Genomic DNA, 18,565 nt, shown 5'->3' with positions numbered 1-18,565 from the left:
CCAACGATATTTGAATATGGTCTCAAAATCGATTAATTTTTGGCAGCCATAATTTTTGTAACGGTTGTTCTAAATTCAAACTCTATGACACCATCAGCTATATTAATCTTTTAATATTTTGTATGGACGTCCAAAATATTGTTGGCTACGACTATGTATCACAAATTAACACCGAAAAATTAATATAGCAACGGAAAAGGTTATTACTTCACGGTCACAAATCGATTGTTGCCTCCCCAACCCTCTCATTTGGTTCTCATTAGACGACCGGATGCCTAATTACTTTAATAACCAGTTAATTTAGAGCCCTTTGCTCTCTTTTTAAATCTTTCGTGATTGTGTCTGTGCCGTCCAGCGTCCGCTTATGGGAGGTCTTCTTACATTGGACGTTATGATCTATTTAATGTAACGTCCTGTGGAATTATATTGTCCTGGTACATCAATTTGATTGAGGGATGATAATTTGTTTAATTTGTCATGATTTTTAGGCTGAGAGGATGTTATGGATTATTTTTATTAGAGGAGATGAAGTTGGTATATTTAACGCGTCGTTAAATATCTCCCTTAATACTGTGGGTTGTGATTTATGTTCCTTATCTATTAAGTCATGATCTTTAATATGAACTTCTGGGTGAGACTCTTATGTATTTTTGTCGTATCATCTCTCATCCCCAAAACAAATATGCAATCTTTATCTTCCCTATTTTTTGTAGTCCAAATATTTTCTCCGGCGCTATCGAAAATCAAATAAACTTGTGTACAGTGATGACTTTCTGCGAAAATTTTTTTGATGTGAGGACCTAAACAAATATTCTATTTGTATTTGACATTTACTTAATTCTTATGTGGTCTATTGGTATTATTGCTTAGAACTTATTTGGTCCTAACAGTTGTATCAGAGATCACTTATGATTTGTATGGTAGTCTTCCATAAGTAACTCTTCGTTGATTGTGATGTCAGGTTAACCACATTAATTTTCATTAAAAATATGTAAATCAAAAATCTCAAAAAACACATCAGGCACAGACCCAACAAAAACAAAAACAGTGAATACAAAAAACCTTTGATCCAAAGTAAACGATACCATGGCAAATCAATATGATTTCGTATTGCATACAAATGGCGTGCGCAGGCGACGGATGTCGGCGCCTTTTGCAGCAATACTGCCAACACGACGGATGACAACTGCGTTGGCGCATCCTCTGGCCTTTGTAGGGTTGGTCAGTGGGTGGGGTTTGTGTGGATTATGGAGATAACAGTAAAATAGAACCGAAAAACTGTGGTAGAATTTTTGCCTGGGCCAGGAGCAAGGTTATGTTTTATATCAAGAATATCTAGATTTTATTCACTGCAATTAAAGTTAATCATCATTATGATCCTCACAATGCCCTACTACATCTATTTGAATTGTGTCACCAAAATCAAAAAGTCCATTTTCCAAAAATCTTTCCACTGTAAGTTTCATTTCCAAAACAAACAAAACACTTACATCATCATCAGCTCCCATTTCCTTATAAACCAAAACAATATTATTTGCCACTGCATGCGAAACAAGTCTATCTCTTCATGCAGGACTTGTACGAAACTTTTCCGCCCTACCAGCCCTTGTATGGACATCGCACGCCCTTTGCATTTCTATTACGTTGGGAAAATCGTGATCAGTTGACTGGATCGTGACGTCCTTACCCAACCTTGGAGACTCTTGCGCCTCCATTTTGTATTCAACTAATGTTATTATGACAAGAAAGCTCTCTTCGTAATGTATTTCCACTCATTTTGCGCTTCATATTAATTTTATTTATTAATCTTGGCATGGATGACGGCTTTATATTTGGGTTCGTGACAATAATTTGTACTTTGGCTTTAAGTGAGGCAATAAAATGGGATGAAACTGTCAACGTTTTAAGTGTAATAATCATCATTCTTATCAATCATTCATAATAGGCATGTATTTAACGCGGCGACTAAGTAAAACGAATATAGGTTTTAAAAAATAATAGAGTGGGTACCATTTATAATGGGTTGGCAGCTAAAAAGGAGTATCATAATAAGTAAAAGGTAGCGTATTAAAAAATCAGTTATGAGGTCCGTTTTAATTTAAACTAGTATCAAGTTTTTCTTTTGGCGACTGAATTAATATCTAAGCGAAAACTTAATGATGACAATAAAATAGAAAAAGGGCATTCATAAATAATACAAATCAGGTTCTATTTAAAATTGTTTGGATGAAGAATAAATATAAACTAGCTCATATTATAAATATATTGTGCGACTTTTTAATAGCTTTAAATAAAGTCTAAAATGGCATGAAGAAAAAATATTTTGCGGCTGTTATTTTCAAAATTATAGGTGAATAACATGGAAGTAAGCATGCAACATGCAGCAAGCATGACTTCTGTCACGGCTCCGGCGCTGCGGGGCTCCGGCGGTCCCATGCGAGCTTATCGTCGCATCGCCGCCTCGCCCCTCCGCGCCTACGCGGTTTCGAATTGCACTCTAGGGGTAGGGCAGACAAGACTACGTGGAGTCGGTTTTGCAGCGATTCGTTTTCGTCACTAACTTCAATTTTTAATTTTTAATTTTTAATACAATGTTTTTTTAATTGAAGGTTATAAATGGCAATATGCTAAATAAAATGAATCCAAATTATATTCTACCATCTTCATAGTGCGCCAAGTGAGATAATACCACCGCACCTTCCGCCATTTTCATGAAATTATGATACACAATATTAATAATTAACTCTTATTCCTTTTTATTGTACTCCTTTTAATATTTAGAGCTATCCACAAAGCGAAGCCTGAAACTGGGTTTTTAGTCGGCACGAAATAGTTGGTAACATATTATCTTTGCCATCCAACTAACATTATTAGTCGCCAAGTCATTATAAATAGCTCCTCACCTAATATTTCAATTGACTGGTAGAGTTTATTTGCTACCCAAACGCAGCTGCTAGTTTTTAGTTTTTATAACACCCTTAATTTTGAACCTTACATATTATAATAGTCGCGAAAATATTTAATCGCTGCCAAGTTATTTTATTTGTTGCCAACATTTGTCGACTTTTAAGTTATTAGTCACCAGGAATATAATAAGCCTTCATAATAATACTCATCTACTCATGTTTCTTAGGTACAAGTGTTCTAAATTCAGTTGATTCAGGAAATTGCTTGTTACTGCTTCTAATTTAACCGTTCCTTCCCGATTCTGTAAATATCACATCTGTTGGCGAGCATATTAACATTAGCCCACCTTCGCCAATTTATCTACTCCAACATATCTATTTAGTGACTGAAACATAAAACTCAACCATTTTGTAGACATATACTCATGAACACTAATCCAACAAGACAATTTTCGTGTCAATAAACAGATCCAAGACGTTAATGTCCAATTTTTACAACTCGTATCTCTCGCAGCCAATTTCTCCACCACAGTTGATACTTTCCGAGAAACACGGGCAGTTAAATAAGACATAATAGATTTGACATGTACTAAAATCCTTGCTAAGCCGAAAGACAAATAAACCTTTAGCCGACAGCCTAACGAAATGCAGTTCCGAAGTGGAGACGATGCTTAAAATGTCGTAAAAAAATTTATGGTCCGTATGAAAATAAATAGTTTTTCACCGTGATCCATTTAGATGGACCACTATAAAAGTTTTTACAACTGCTGGAAAATAGACTTCTGGAACATCTTGCGTAATAAATGATGTATCTGAAAGGCATGTAAATAATCTGTTACTAAGAACTTCTATAAATGTGTGTGCGGTGACTGAGTCAATCTCAGCTTCTAACATTCTGGTCTAGATGGCTTTGATTAGTTCAACCTTGCTACTTGTTTAGCCACGTACTGAATTACTAAACACGTCTCAAATTTTAAATTTGTTTGTTACCTATGCGAACTAAAAATAACTGTTTTGCGTGATGTAGTGTTACCTTCTTATGATTTTCCTGTTTTATGTATTGCTTACTGCATTATATTTACGTTGTCCTATCTTTACTCCACGTAATATCTACAAACACACCTGGTTCTTTTGCCTGTTCCCCTGAATCTAATGGATTTGGTTTCTTAATGTTCTTATTATTTTATCTACATCCGTCTAGTCTAGACTTAGATCTGTCACACCTTGTTATTCTAACTTAGCTTAAAGTTTTCGAAAGACCTCTGCATCGTTCGTGGGTCAGTAAATTACGTCAATTATTCAACTTGATATATTCACGCCAAATAAGTGAAACGTTCACGGCGCTTGTCTCCGGGAAATTTGTCAGGACCGCGCATAATCTCGCGTGTAAGTCTAAACTCATAAATAACGGTTATTTTCTCTCCAAATGAGACTGAATTAATTGGTGTTTTGCAGGAAAATAACCTCTTTGATGTATGTTGTAAAGATTATAATCAGACAACGTATCGGGAATTATAGTTGCGTTTGAATTTATTGCGCTATCTGTCTATTGGTAGTAATCAATAATCTTATTTTTCTTATTAATTGACGTGGGAGTTATTTGAATGCAAACTCTATTGATTGATTATCGTTTGCTAGTTTAGTCTTCTTCTAATTGATTGCTTGGTATCTTACCAATAATAACTGCAGATTTATGATCATAAATCCGTAACGCATCTTTTACTAGATAGATTCCCACAAAATGATTAACTTTTATTTAACCGACTGTCAAGTCATGCTTCTACAATCCAATTAAAACCACGGCCTACATAATAATTATACGTTTCATACCATTCAATCGGACTGCAGCGTATCTTTAAGTACTATTAATATTGCATCTTCCATTTGCAAAACTATGAGTTATGTTCCTACCGAGTGCCTATAAAGATAAAAAGGTCGTTCATATATAGCAGACTTTTGAATGCACCTGCTCTTTCAGCTGTCAATATCATATGCATTAGCAATGAGATCATTTGAGAATTTATCAACATTTCATAAATGTTTTAGCTATACTTTTTACAGCTTTAATTATTCAATTACGAGTTTTTTTTTTCAATTCGATTCAATAAAATAACTGACAAATGATCTTAGGGGCAATGCAGAGTCTCAAACGCATTTGTTATTTACCTAAGATCTTTCCTATCCAAACTAATATTATAAATGCGAAAGTAACTCTGTCTGTCTGTCTGTCTGTCTGTCTGTCTTTCTGTCTGTCTGTCTGTCTTTTCTTCACGCCTAAACTACTGAACCGATTTGTGTGAAATTTGGTACAGACATAGTTTGAAACTTGAGAAAGGACATAGGATAGTTATTATTACAAAAAATAAAAATAAAAAATAAAAATTATTACGGACATACAGTGCCATCTATTGGTCAAATGTCGAGCTGTTCCTATGCTCCGTAGATAGATGGCGTTAATCGCGCAATGGTGTCATTACAGGGGAACTATGTGGGTAAAACCAAAAATCTGCCGGAAGTCACTATTCCACGCGAACGAAGTCGCGGGCAAAAGCTATCTATTTATACTTCCTGTTTCACCTTAACGTCAACACTCAAAAAACAAACATCAACAGACTCATCATTATCAAAAAAAGCGGTATCTTTTTGCTAAGCACACATTTTTTGCATCTTAACGTATCGTTAGTACCACCCTCGTATCCGAATTCAGATAAAATAACACAAAGTTTCGTCACTTCCTATACTTTTGCATCTGCATTTATTTCCCCAGTTTGTCTTGTCACCACGTCGTCAGCTGATAAATTCAATGTTTCTTCATTAAATGCTTCTCCAACACGTTATAAATCTTACGTTTCTGACGTTCCGTCTTATTTGATCCGTATCTTCCCTTCTATTTCAGATTTGGCTTCCCGTTTATTAAAATTAGCGGCATTAATGTCATATTCAATTTCGTTTTCCTCGTTAGGTGGTCAGTTTTCATATTCTAATTAATGTTTAATATTAAAATTGGTATCAACAATTTTATGACTTCAATGTAGTGCTTTAACAGCGTCGTTTACTTCATATTTATGTTATTTTAGTTTGAATTTATATATTTATATTCTAATCACTAATATTATGTTTCCTTCTATATTAATTTTCGCCGTCCATGTCCAAAGCTTAATGTTTGTCATTGATGTATTTGTGGCGAGTTGCACGTCGTGCGTTTGCGCACTGTAAATATTTGCTGTGCCACGGTATGATATGTGTTTCAGTTCATTGAGCCCCCGCATCTATTTGTGACCAGTGGCCATTACAGGACTACTGTAATGTAGCTGGGATGTTGACTAGCTATTTTGTAGAAATGGCTTAATTAATAAAGACGTTTGAAGTAGGATATTTTTGTCTCACTCAAAAACAATTTTATTATAATTTAAACTTTATAGTTACACTATAGACCAGAAGTAAATTGCTATCGGTAGCGAAAGGAATACTGAAAATTGTCACAATAATTTTGACAAATAATTGTCTTTAGGGTTTGTCCTAAAGACAATAATTAAGAAACAATATTCAGAAATGACCAGAATCGGTTTTAATTTAAGACATCAAAGATGTTAAACTGTTCTGAGGACTTTTTCCCCTTAAAGACCAGCCACGGAGCTCCACCTCCCAAAATGAGCATTAGCAAAAGAGCGAAACGTAACGTCAACGCTGTCCACATCCAATGACAAATCATCCCATAGCCAACATCTGCTTTTAAGACCTGCAAATTCATTAGCTGAAAGTCTCTTTGCTCCTAATCATAAAGCACATATTCCCTTGGCAACTATTTCAGCAACAGCTAAGCCATTTAGCCAGTGCAAGTTTTTGAATGCACATGGTGTCTCCATATTCATTTTACAGTCTGTTGCTATTCTAGGAATAATATTCCTCCATATATTCGCGTATTTTGGTACAGGTGCCCAGATGTGGTGTACAGTTTTCCTTTTGCCAAAGTTTCGGTAGGGGAGTTATGTACCAGGCAATTTGTCTTCTTATTCGGTCGCATCTGTCTGGATTTATTGGTTTGGCTTTTTTAGTCATGTCTTTCCCAAGTTAGTGAACTTGATCCCAATTATTGTGGACTGACTAATTGCTGATTAACTTGGTTTTGATTCTTTGTGTCAGTATGTTAGCTTGACACACTCATATTCGTTATTATTTCTATGTTTAGCGCGTGGCTCATTGCTTTGTAATGTGGAGAGCTTTCTAACGATCAAATTGCTATTTCGTTGTAAGTTGTATTATAAGTAAATTGCATTATTTGCTCTTATCATATCTTTACAGTTGACTAAATCCGATATTCCAACACTTGCAACCTACATAACGCATACAGTTAATAAATGATTGTATGCCTACACGGCCTGTTTTCGAGAAAGCCCAGTTGTTTCCGCTATCCCCTGCAAGCGAGCACTAGATAACAAAATTAATAGCCGATCCAATCTAAGCCTATAAATCTGATAAGAAATATAGGCCCGTTTATTCAATTGGACTGCGGAATCAGGGGCTAACACTATCAGAGAATGGTCTAAGATATCTAATGCCATTTCGATAATTTCAAAATCTATATTATCTTGGATAAGTAATTCGTTCGTTATCTGTTGGAATTAGTTTATCTGGTATCCTCTTCGGTGGTATCTGCTTTATTAATGTTTTAAGCTTTTGCAAGTCCTGTTGGTCTTGTTGCCTGAGCATTTGAAGTTGTATGTTTGATCTCAGATTGAGCGAATACTTTATGAGAGTCTTTGATATCTGTTTAGATATCATTGCGTGTGGATAGTGTGTCTGGTATTTTCAGGCAAATTGCTTGCTATTTAGGTTGGGGAAAACCGAGAGATTGTAATGCAATAACGGATATCCCAACATCGAAGGTTAGATAGGAATTTGTAGGACCAAGATAGCTTGAAGCAAAAATAAATGGAATATCCAATCAGCATGCGTGCTAGCAACTCAAAACATTTGCACTACAGGCGGATTTATTTTCTAAAAAACCGAAGCTAGCGAGTTTCTGCTGGCACAGCGGGTCTTCAAAGATGCGTTGTGTACATTATTAAAATTTTTCTCACGAACACATGGGTTGCGGGGGCATGCAGTTGCATTTACAGGCGAAAGTTTAATGTTTAATTGAACATGTTTCGCAAGGGAAACTTCATTAGGTTAAGGATGCGATGTTTTGTCTTGTGGATCTATGTTTGGATTTGTGCCATCAACTTGTTTACGTCTTTCATTTGTTTTGGTTTTGATATGTACTTGTTTAGCTGTTGTATTATAACATAAAGGCTATATTATTAGAATGTATTTTCCATGTTACAAATAAGAAGCATCAAAATATTTAATGGTTATGGCAACATCTTCTAAATCAACTATTACCGTACAGGCTAAGTAATTTCGATAAACATATCTAACAAGAAATACAACATTAGATATTACATCTTTGATTTCACTATAAATCTTAGGAGATGTTTACAAGTTATGTGCTGTTGCCACTTCTCTAAGTGAAGAGTGGTAAGTTCAAAGATCACGTAAGTGATCATGATAAGTGGTTAACGCGTTACTTACAAGCGCCAATTTTGCGTAAGTTGACACTTTGCTTTGAGTTGTACAAATTATTGAAAACTGGTTAAAGTACACATTTTATTAATAAACCCTGTAAGTGGATAGTGTTTAGATAGATTGAAAATAGAATATGGATTTACCTCTTTTTCACCTTAATATTTCAATGAATTAGAATTACCAGTCTATCTTCAACACATTTTAGTAACATAAAAAATATAAATTCTTTAACAAGTTTGTCTCTACAGTTTTCTGTGTCCTCATTTCGACCTACAGATTTATTGCTAACCATTTTTTGCTTGTTTATTTATTTTTAAAAAGACATCGTGTCAAGTTGCACAAAAACCCTAGAGCGGCGAAGTAAATTATTGTGCGAATATTTTTTTACATCTTCAGTAGCTACAAACATATGTATGTCTTTATGAGTTTTGTGTGTGAGAAATGCTGGGATATTCGTGGTGCAACTTTTTGCCGGAGTAACTTTAGGTGACGCTGGATGCAGGTCACCCCCAACAGGTATCTGTGGAGATCTAAAGGGGAGGCCTATGTTCAGCAGTGGACGTCCTATGGCTGAGATGATGATGATGATGAACTGTAGGTAAGGATTTTATAACTTAGTGGGGATTTTTCCTACATTGAATAATTTTCAAGCATATATTGATGATGTCAATTCTGCTAATAAATAAGCCCGCAGTAAATTCATTATCCTCTTCTTTGTTGCTCGTCGCTGTCACTGGGTACCCAAAAATCTGGCAGCATTTTAATTATTTTTAATAATATTTCTACTCATCAAGTTAGGTTTTATTTAAAGCATTACCTAAGGCATCAAAAACAAAGACTGGACTAAAACAGTAAAATTTCCAAAAAACTACATTCTTCGAACTAACTACACGGTTTAAATCAGCCGAAACTCAAATTCCCGCCATCCAACAGTTTACTAAGAATTTCTGAACTGTTTTCCTAATAAACATGTTGGTGTCGTGTTACTGTGCGTTTCGCCTTACAAACATAATAGCAGAATTGTTACTAGTTCTACACGATTAGGAAGTTCCAAATTATTGTATGTGTGCTTCCTAATTTATGAGTTTGTTTTTCAATTATAACCAATCTATAATGTTCTATTCTATCATATTATGAAGCTGTGTGTGTTGTTTTGTGTAAACGTGCTATTATCAGAAACTAGGTACTGGACTCATTTAAAAAAATATAAGTATTAGTTACCATATTTATTGATAAATGGCGAAAAAATATATAATAGAAAGCTATAGGCTACTTTTTATCCGGGTGCTTAGAGTGATTCCCACGGTATGCGGGTGAAACCGCTGTCGAAAGCTAGTGATCAATATCTACATAAATGAGAACATTTCTTTTAAAAGCCAATAAAATCACATTCTTCCCTCAATTTTTATTATGCTTTTCCCATCAATTTCCAGTACCTAATATCCCCATTTCTCCTCCACAGCTTTCACTCACATTTCAGTCAGACAAGCTTAAATTAGTTTTATAAGCTCTACTAAGGAAATATTTGTGCTGAAAGCTGTCCTTGGGCTTGAGGGAACGGGGCTGAGTAGAGAAACAGCTAAAACGGGCTCTAGTTAAAGCGGCTTGTTCCCATTTACTCCAAACCTATTGTTTTCTGTTAGCAAAGTTTTCATACATTTCTTCCACTTGGGTCCAAAATGTTGTAGAAAAAAAAATATACCTTTTTTAAGCGATGGCAAAAATCATCAAATGATCATCATCAAATGAGTATCAGACTTTTACTGACTAAAAATCCATCTTGTTCCTTCGTAGGTATTTTATGTGCCAGGGCCGCGGTAGCTCTCTCAAACAATGCCGCAGCACCAGCAGGCAATTAATATACCTACATATACTTTCGAATTCCTTCTACATTTTTCCAAAAGATTTTGTGTATCGTCAGTAAAATATCAAAATCTTCATGTTTTGGAGCTTGATTTTTTCGTTTTGAACCCGTTGGGAAGGAATTTGCGGAGTAGATCGGAACAAACCCTCAAAGCTATTTGTGGATACAAAAGGTGAAGGTTTGGTTAAGTAAATCATGTTAGCAGTAAAGTGTGGTTGCTTTTTTGTGTTTGTGGTTATTGCGGTTTTAGCTGCCGAAGTGGTGAATTTAGTGTTGCGTGTTTGTCTGTCATCTGTACTGGCGAAGGAGTTATATTTGTTATTTTGACAACTGCCAGGATAAATCATTAATCTGATTCATGGCTATAGACCTAAGCGTTTCAAATACTAGTCATTTCTCTCGGTTTCATATACTAGTCTTCATAAATACTACTCGGTGTACCCGTGCAATCGTAGCCTTCTTCTATCTTATAATGTTTTGGTTGTAATCAGTCCAGCAGATCCCAAGATAAGTGCGCTCAAGCAAACAATACAGCTATCCAGCTTTAGAATATAAGTAAAGATTATGTAAGAAGCCTATTCAAAACTTAAATTCCCCTAATAAATCACTCCACGCAAAGTCACATCATTACCATCACACACAACACTAGTGACTACCGGTGTCCAGTTAGGTCTAATGGTAATAACACATCACATTGCTATCACTCATTCACTCATACTAGTACATTTATATCGCATTAGCCTTAATTAGCTCTGCTTTGTTCAGATATGTTCCTAGGTTTTGTACTTCCTCTAGGAATTTATTCCATTAGAAGAAAAGCATTTTCTGATGATAGGAAGTTATTATTCTTGGTTATCCATTTGTTTATGGTCCACATTTTTATTTATCTATATAACTAGTTACTTACAGCAATTCCACTTCCACACACCGAAATAAAAGTAGCCTGAGTCTTTTTTTAGGTTTTATCTAAAAAAAGTTTTCAGTAGGTAGTTTTGGCGTTAAAGCGAGACACGTCTGTCACGCTTTCCCCTGTAGGATAAGATTCCACCTGTGGGATGGTTCTCCTAAACGAACTCCTTTCCACACTCGTATAGAAAACCTAAGAAATGTCTTCACACATACTCAGCAGAGATTTAATTAACAAACCCCATTACAGTACTTCGCTCTATCAACCTAATTTCAATAAACCCAAATTCCCACACAAAAAAAAAAACTGCACAGCACAGTGGAACTAATGAACAATTTTTCGAGTCAATCGCATCGGTGACTGCATTGAACAAAAAACCGGCCAAGTGCGAGTCGGACTCGCGCACGATGGGTTCCGTACCAGAGCAAAAAAATCACGTTTGTTGTATGGGAAATGGAGCCCCCCAAAATATTTATTTAATTCTAGTTTTCAGTGTTTATTGTTATAGCGGCAACACAAATACATCTGTGAAAATTTCAGCTCTCTAACTATCACGGTTGATGAGATACAGCCTGGTGACAGAAGGACGGACGGACGGACGGACAGAGGAGCGAAAACAATAGGGTCCCGTTGGGTACGGAACCCTAAAAAGTCTAGACCGTAGCCAGTACCTAGATAAATGCAGGCGAATAATTGTTGTTAAGTATTTCTTTTTATGCGTCTGGTTTTTTGTCTGTCTGTCTGTAAGTAAAGGTCGATGGACATCTGCAGTTTACTGAGATTTAGAAGATCTTGACCTATTGATGTTGCTATGCGGCGATGCGTGAAGTCATTTTGAAAAAGTATTTTGTAATTTGAAGTTGCAATATAATCAATATTTTGGCTGAGGTTTAGGTAGCTTACGCTAGCGATTTCAGTCATGAGAGAACTACTTCCCGTACCGGCATAAAAAATAACTTTATGTTATTGCCAAGTTTCATCACAATCCGCTGAGCCGTTTGCACGTGAAGAAGTAACAAACATCATAATCCCTATTTGGTTGATGACCCACTTTAATTCTTAATCAAGTATGTTTGCATATCTATGTATCTAATGTGTATTTACAAATAGCCAAAAATCTGAATTTGGATATTACACCATATTTTATGTGTGTTCCACCACTTATACCGTTTTGAAGGAAACCAAAATTATGGCAATATTTGGATTAGGTAGTTACCATAGCAGACTTTCTACGGCATTGTAACATCAACGTTTACCCAAGCTGTTATTATTTACCGGTTTTAAAATTCCTTAAATATACTAAAATACATTATGTACCTACCCATGTCAATACATAATACCTAACTATACCTACCTTTTACTCGATCTAGACAAGTTCAGGTATAAAAAACATTCTAAAACAAACCTTTGCTACCTCAAAGAATTATAAAAATCGAAGACATCAAACATAGTACCTACATTAAAGCTCTTTGGTGGACATATATGTACGTAGTTTCAGAGATGACCATCCACAATTTTACAATCAATAAAATATGAATAAACAAGGAACTACCAAGTTCACTATTTACGACAATAATGAAAACATTTATTTGCTAAATAATTCTGTAAGATAAGTTCAGAATGGGTGTTACCGCACATTACAAAGCTTATAGCTTCATAATTAATACGAAAACGGCGCTGTAACTACGATATTTATTGTTATTTTATGCGAGTTCGAAATGCAATAAAAGATACTAGCCGTAGTATAAGTTTTGAATATATTCCTTGAAGTTTACTTCCTTATATAGATTGGCTAATCTGTGATCAACATACGGGGCCCATTTTGAATGCCTAAAGTATGTAGGTACCGAGTCCTAATGCTAATCTTATATTAATAAATTTTAATCTTCCCAAAACTGTCAGTTTTGATTAAAATTTGAGCTTACTTGCATACCCATCTGTGTGAGTACTCTAGCTTAAAGCTATGCATGTACATAGGTATGTCAACGTCCATGGGCAAACATCAATCCTTATCCATATCAATCCTTAGAACTAGTCTCAAGGGCACTCCTTAATTGCCCTTAACAATCCTGAAATACTACAATACATAACGCCTTTTTTGACAGCCATCCCACTCCACTCTTTCCATCGACACTACCATCATCATATTATAAACTTTATTAAATTAAATAAAATTATTGCCCTTCTGCCCTTTCCCTACACATTGACCTTCTCAACTGACCTTTGCAGACGACACTGACACCAGGGCACCATATTTGCAAAGCTCTTCAAGCAGAATTGTTTTACGACATTCTCCCCGAGACCCGAGTGGACCCGGGATGGCTAATTGTCATGTAAATAGTGTACAGTCAACTTCAGGTCAGTGGTAACAGTTTTATAGGAAAATCGTACTTATTACTATTGCTTTAAGGTGCATGACAGTTACCACTGATGTGCGGTTGACTGTACCAGTCATAATAATTGTATAGTTTTACATATTTACTGAAATGTAAATGAAGACGTAGAATGTGTTTTGTTGGGAAAGTGCTGTGTTAAAATATAATGGTTTGAACCTTTTATGAGGTTGTCGTGTAAGACGGGAGTGTTAGGAATTATATTTATTTATTTGAACTTTAGAGATTTTACTTAGGGTAAATATTCCGACAGCATCAAGATCTGAAGAATAAATTTCTTTGAAGATAAAATATTACAGACTCAAAGTTTTACGATGTTGTCACATTCTCGATACAAGAAATACGAAACGTCAAAATGAATGGCTTAACACTTCGTCCTGTAATAGTGCATCAATTTCGACATACTATTCATATAAAACGACTCCTTCAAGTGTCGGATGTACAAAAATAATATATTCGGTGTTAAAGAGGCTCTTCCTAAGCTATTTGAGGAGCGAGATCCGTGTACATATGTACAGGAACTGTGCAATTGGCGGGTATTGATACAAGATTTGCATGTCTTGAAGAGGTTGACACCAGCCAAGTGTTTGGTAAGCAAAGAGAGGGCAAATATTTTATAGAATCAAATGACAATAAGTACGGTGTGGTACTTTTAAAATGAAGGGATATGATGCATCTGAATATTTCTATACACAAAATATCTACTTCTGAAATACGTGGTTTCCAAGACAATGCACATCTCAGTTCAATAAACTATACCGTGAATCTTCACTTATCTCTTTGCGACAATCCTATACTATCTTTTAAGTATCGACACTAAAGCAACTACATAAATATCTAAGCAACTATAGCGACCGTTTCGAAGATGCCTAATGACGATCAGTTACTTACTTTTATATTTTAAGCGATTGAAAACAAAAACGCTCTAAAAATAAAAATATTCTCCTGAAAGTGGCATATTTCGTCTTCCACCAAAGGCAGCCTATGTCCGTTTCCAAGGTACCAAAACATTTCAATCATTTCAGTAGTTTTTGCGTAAAAGCGCAGCAAACACACTTTCACATTTTTATACTGTTGCTAGAAGTGCTCGTTCAAGTGATTATGAAGCACTTCAAGTAGCAGCCCTAGTATCCCCCATCGGTGACACATGAGTAACGCGACGTTTTGTTGTTCCTACGTCTGGACATCGTCTCGTTGGCGTCTCCGCATCAAGGTCAAGTGACTCAGCCACTTTGTGAGATGAGGAACGGTTAGAAGTTTCACTTTGTATGGTAGCTTAATTGGACTTAGTATAATTATTGTAAGGAACTTTGTTAGAAAGTTATAGTGAGATAAAAATAATACTTTATTATGTTTGGTACTACAAAACGGTAAAAGGGTTAATAAAAAATGTGTGAATAAAAAAACCGCACATTTTTTTATTATAAACATAAAAAATAGCTAAATAATGCTAAAAATAAAAACATTCTCGTTAAGCTTATAGTTTTTTTTTAATAACCCTACTGCTGCTACTGCTAAGAAGGGTTATAATTTTGTTACAAACTGTACAATTTACATACATAAAAAATAAGTACCTAATTAAATAACAATCTTTAATCTTTACGACTTCTGCATTTACCTATACATTGGTATATTCAAAACTAGCTACAGTTATGTTGATTTTACGTTAAATGACAAAGAGCTGACACAGTGGCTGAGTGTACATTTGTACCATTACAAACAAACTGACATTTAGTGCTTTTACATACAATACTAGTCTTGCAAATTTGCTTAGAAGGCTGTTATATGTAAGTACTTAACTTATCTATCTGTCGAGAGAAATATGTTTGATGTCAATTTTTTTTATTAGTTTTTTGATTGATGAGACCTTTTCAATTTTGTTTGTGTTACTAATGACATTGTGTGTCAAGCAAGTTTTTTGCGAGCATATTATTCTAAGCTCCTACAGCGATGATAGGTGTCCGTTAAATAAACATTTATTTTTATATCGCCAAGTATCTAAGTGCTTAATTTTTTGTACAAAAAAAAATCGGCTTCTATGTAGCTCTCCAAAAGTTTTGGTTATAGAGGTATTTACATGCCACATACTTATGAAAGTATCATATATGCTTAAACTGAAAATATGTAAAAATAAATAAATACTACTACTAGACAACACATTTTGTCTATGTACATATTTAGCTGGCACTAAAATCCATAGACAAACAAACCTTTCATAAATGACGTCAACACATTGTTTTCTATACCCCCCACAGAATTTCAACATTCTTTATTCAAAAAAGATCTATCTCAAGAAACGTTGAAAATGAGTCACAGATTAAACATCACAGATGCGCAGGAGTTGAACGGAAATACCTAATCTTTACATTAGTCTATCGCGGTTCGCTCTTACCACGTGTGGTTCAGGAATGTTTTTTGAAAATAATTGCGTTCCGGCCTATAATGTGGTTTTGAGATTGCGTGAGTGTTGAAAGTGAATTCTTGGCTGTAAATATTTAAAAATATAAAATATGGAAGTAAGCTTGAGATAATGAAAATAGCAAAGAAAACGACATACCTACCCAGTTATCTAATATGACATAAAAAAATATTATTTATGAGCTATTTTGTATGACTAGTAAATTACCCTTCTAGTATTTACCTACCTAACAAACTTTAGATAACATTCTACAAGAGAAAAAACTCATGAAATATGTTGTATTTCTTATCCTGCAGTGAAAAGTCTAAGTACCTTTTGTCATATTGAACTAGACAATCTAGGATGACATAATATGAACTGGAATGGACTAGGTGCTATTGTAGTCTAGAAGGAATTGAGTCAAATGTGTCACTCTGTAGGCGAAAGGTCACTGGCCTGCGACTAAACAGCACAAACGCAAATATATTTTTTTGTGTCAAAGACTAAGTTTTTCTCAGAGGAGTGGTGGTCGTTAATATAAGGTTAATTGCCAACATTCCTTAAAAACCTTACTTTTGCTAAAAAACCCATTGGTTCAAAAAAGCTACGTTAAATTGCCGACACATCTCGTTTACATTTAGACGCTGTCGTGATTAACATTACCATCTTTAGACATTTTTAATGTATTACCTACCATCCTTTTAAATTAGTGGAAATACGGTGACGAAACTTCTTAGAAGCAAGACCGAGTGTCGAGTGTTGTATCTACAAAAAAAAAAAATAGTTTAAAAAAACTAAAAAAAAAATACGCTATTCATGTATTGTCATTAGAACTCAGAGCGTATGCAATTTCATCCTGATCGAAGACCGGGAAGTGGGTCAAAAGATTCGAAGATTTTCTTACATTTTCTTACAAAGTTACAAGTGAAGCTAATATAAGCGTGTTAAAAATGGTAAAACCTCTGTCTTAATAAAAAGAAATGAGATCAAAACAGAACCGTTTAAAAATGAGCGCGAAAACTATAAAACAGAACTATAGATCATAAATAGTGTATCAGTCATCGTTAGCGGGAATCGCCGCTTGCGCAGCCGTGACCATTAATACGTTAGTACATTCGGTAGTACATTGTTCGTGAACGATTATTTAGATGCTAATTTTATTTTTGTTTTGGTTGCCTCTGTATATTTAGTAAGTGCTGGTTCATGCTTTGAACACGATTATTGAGGACTTAAAGGTACTTTCTTTATACATGACATGTGGATGTTGGTAAGTCTGAAATCGCCAATGAAATATCGATAAATGCTCGCACCAATGATGGGACCATGATGATGATGATCATAATGATTCTAGAGTTGATCTTTGTCTTTAAAAAATAGTCAATGTTTTTTTAGTGTTATTACCATAACCAGCCTTTTTAACCTAGCCCATTGCAGGACACAACCCTCTTCTAATACAGAGAAGGATTGAGAGTAAATTCCAAGAGAGGTCTCCTCAAGATGTTTCCCTTCACTTTCTTAGTCATGATGTACCGACCTACCGACATACATACATACACATACAAATTAAAAACCAACTAATTAACAGCACTTACAAACAATCGCAGTTACCGACCAAAACAGTAACAATATGTGTTACGTTATAACTGTTTTGTGACGTCATCCATTGCTATGCAAACCAGAGACTATGTGCCAACTGTCATAACTACGACGATGATTTATTGGAAATTGTCTTTGGTAATGCAGTCATCTTTAGTTAGAGTTTTTATTTGTGTCAATTTTATATACCGTAGTAAGTAGTTTTTAGTTGGATAAATAATATAACACAATAACAACATTGTAAAGGTTGACTCTGATTATATTCTAGGGTTCAGTTGAACAGTGTAAGCAGAAGTCTCTTATTTGAAAATGGGAATTAGTTGATCCCTGCGCTTTGACCCTCGTCTTTAGGTTTAGCTTTAGGCTTTAGGGGCATTTCTTCTCACACCCGGACAAGTAGTAGCCTATGTCCTTTCTCAGGCTTTTGTTAGACCATAATTTATGTACACTTGTAATTTAAGTATGGCAGATAGACAGAGTTAATTTTACATCTAAGTATAATATGGGTAAAGATTTTTCTAATTTCACCAGGAATATAAATTGCATACAGTATCGAAGGTTAAAGGAGTTGCATCTCAAACAAGTTGCGGGTTCGAAACCTGACAAGTACACACAACAGTGTACCTTGCCATAAATCATAAATGCGCTTTCTAGGTTTATCTTAGACGACACTGACTAACGGTGAAGGAAAACGTGAGGTAACCTGGACTTTGGCTAAATATAAATCAAAATTACCTTTCCAAACGCAGAGGTGGTGATTGATGGTCTTATCTTCTGATTATGAGAAGTGGTCTTTGGTCAGCAGTGGGATGATGAAAGCCTGGTATCATTAATATAATATGAAAGTCTCACACGGAGAAGGTTAGTCTTAATCACCACGCTTGCTGACGGCTGCGGGATTAAATAAATTTGCAGAGAGGTCTTTCGCAATAT

At 35.1% G+C, this 18,565-nt stretch overlaps 1 protein-coding gene across 2 annotated transcripts in view; it reads left to right on the top strand.

The window, feature by feature from the left end:
* Window positions 1–18,565, top strand: part of LOC110373728 (fibroblast growth factor receptor homolog 1) — an 83,712-nt gene that overhangs the window by 40,223 nt on the left and 24,924 nt on the right. The window lies entirely within an intron of this gene.

This window comes from Helicoverpa armigera, chromosome 23, assembly GCF_030705265.1.
Source record: "Helicoverpa armigera isolate CAAS_96S chromosome 23, ASM3070526v1, whole genome shotgun sequence".
Taxonomy (NCBI): Eukaryota; Metazoa; Arthropoda; class Insecta; order Lepidoptera; family Noctuidae; genus Helicoverpa; species Helicoverpa armigera.
Note: the sequence above shows the minus strand (reverse complement) of the source record. Positions and strands in the feature narration are given on the sequence as shown.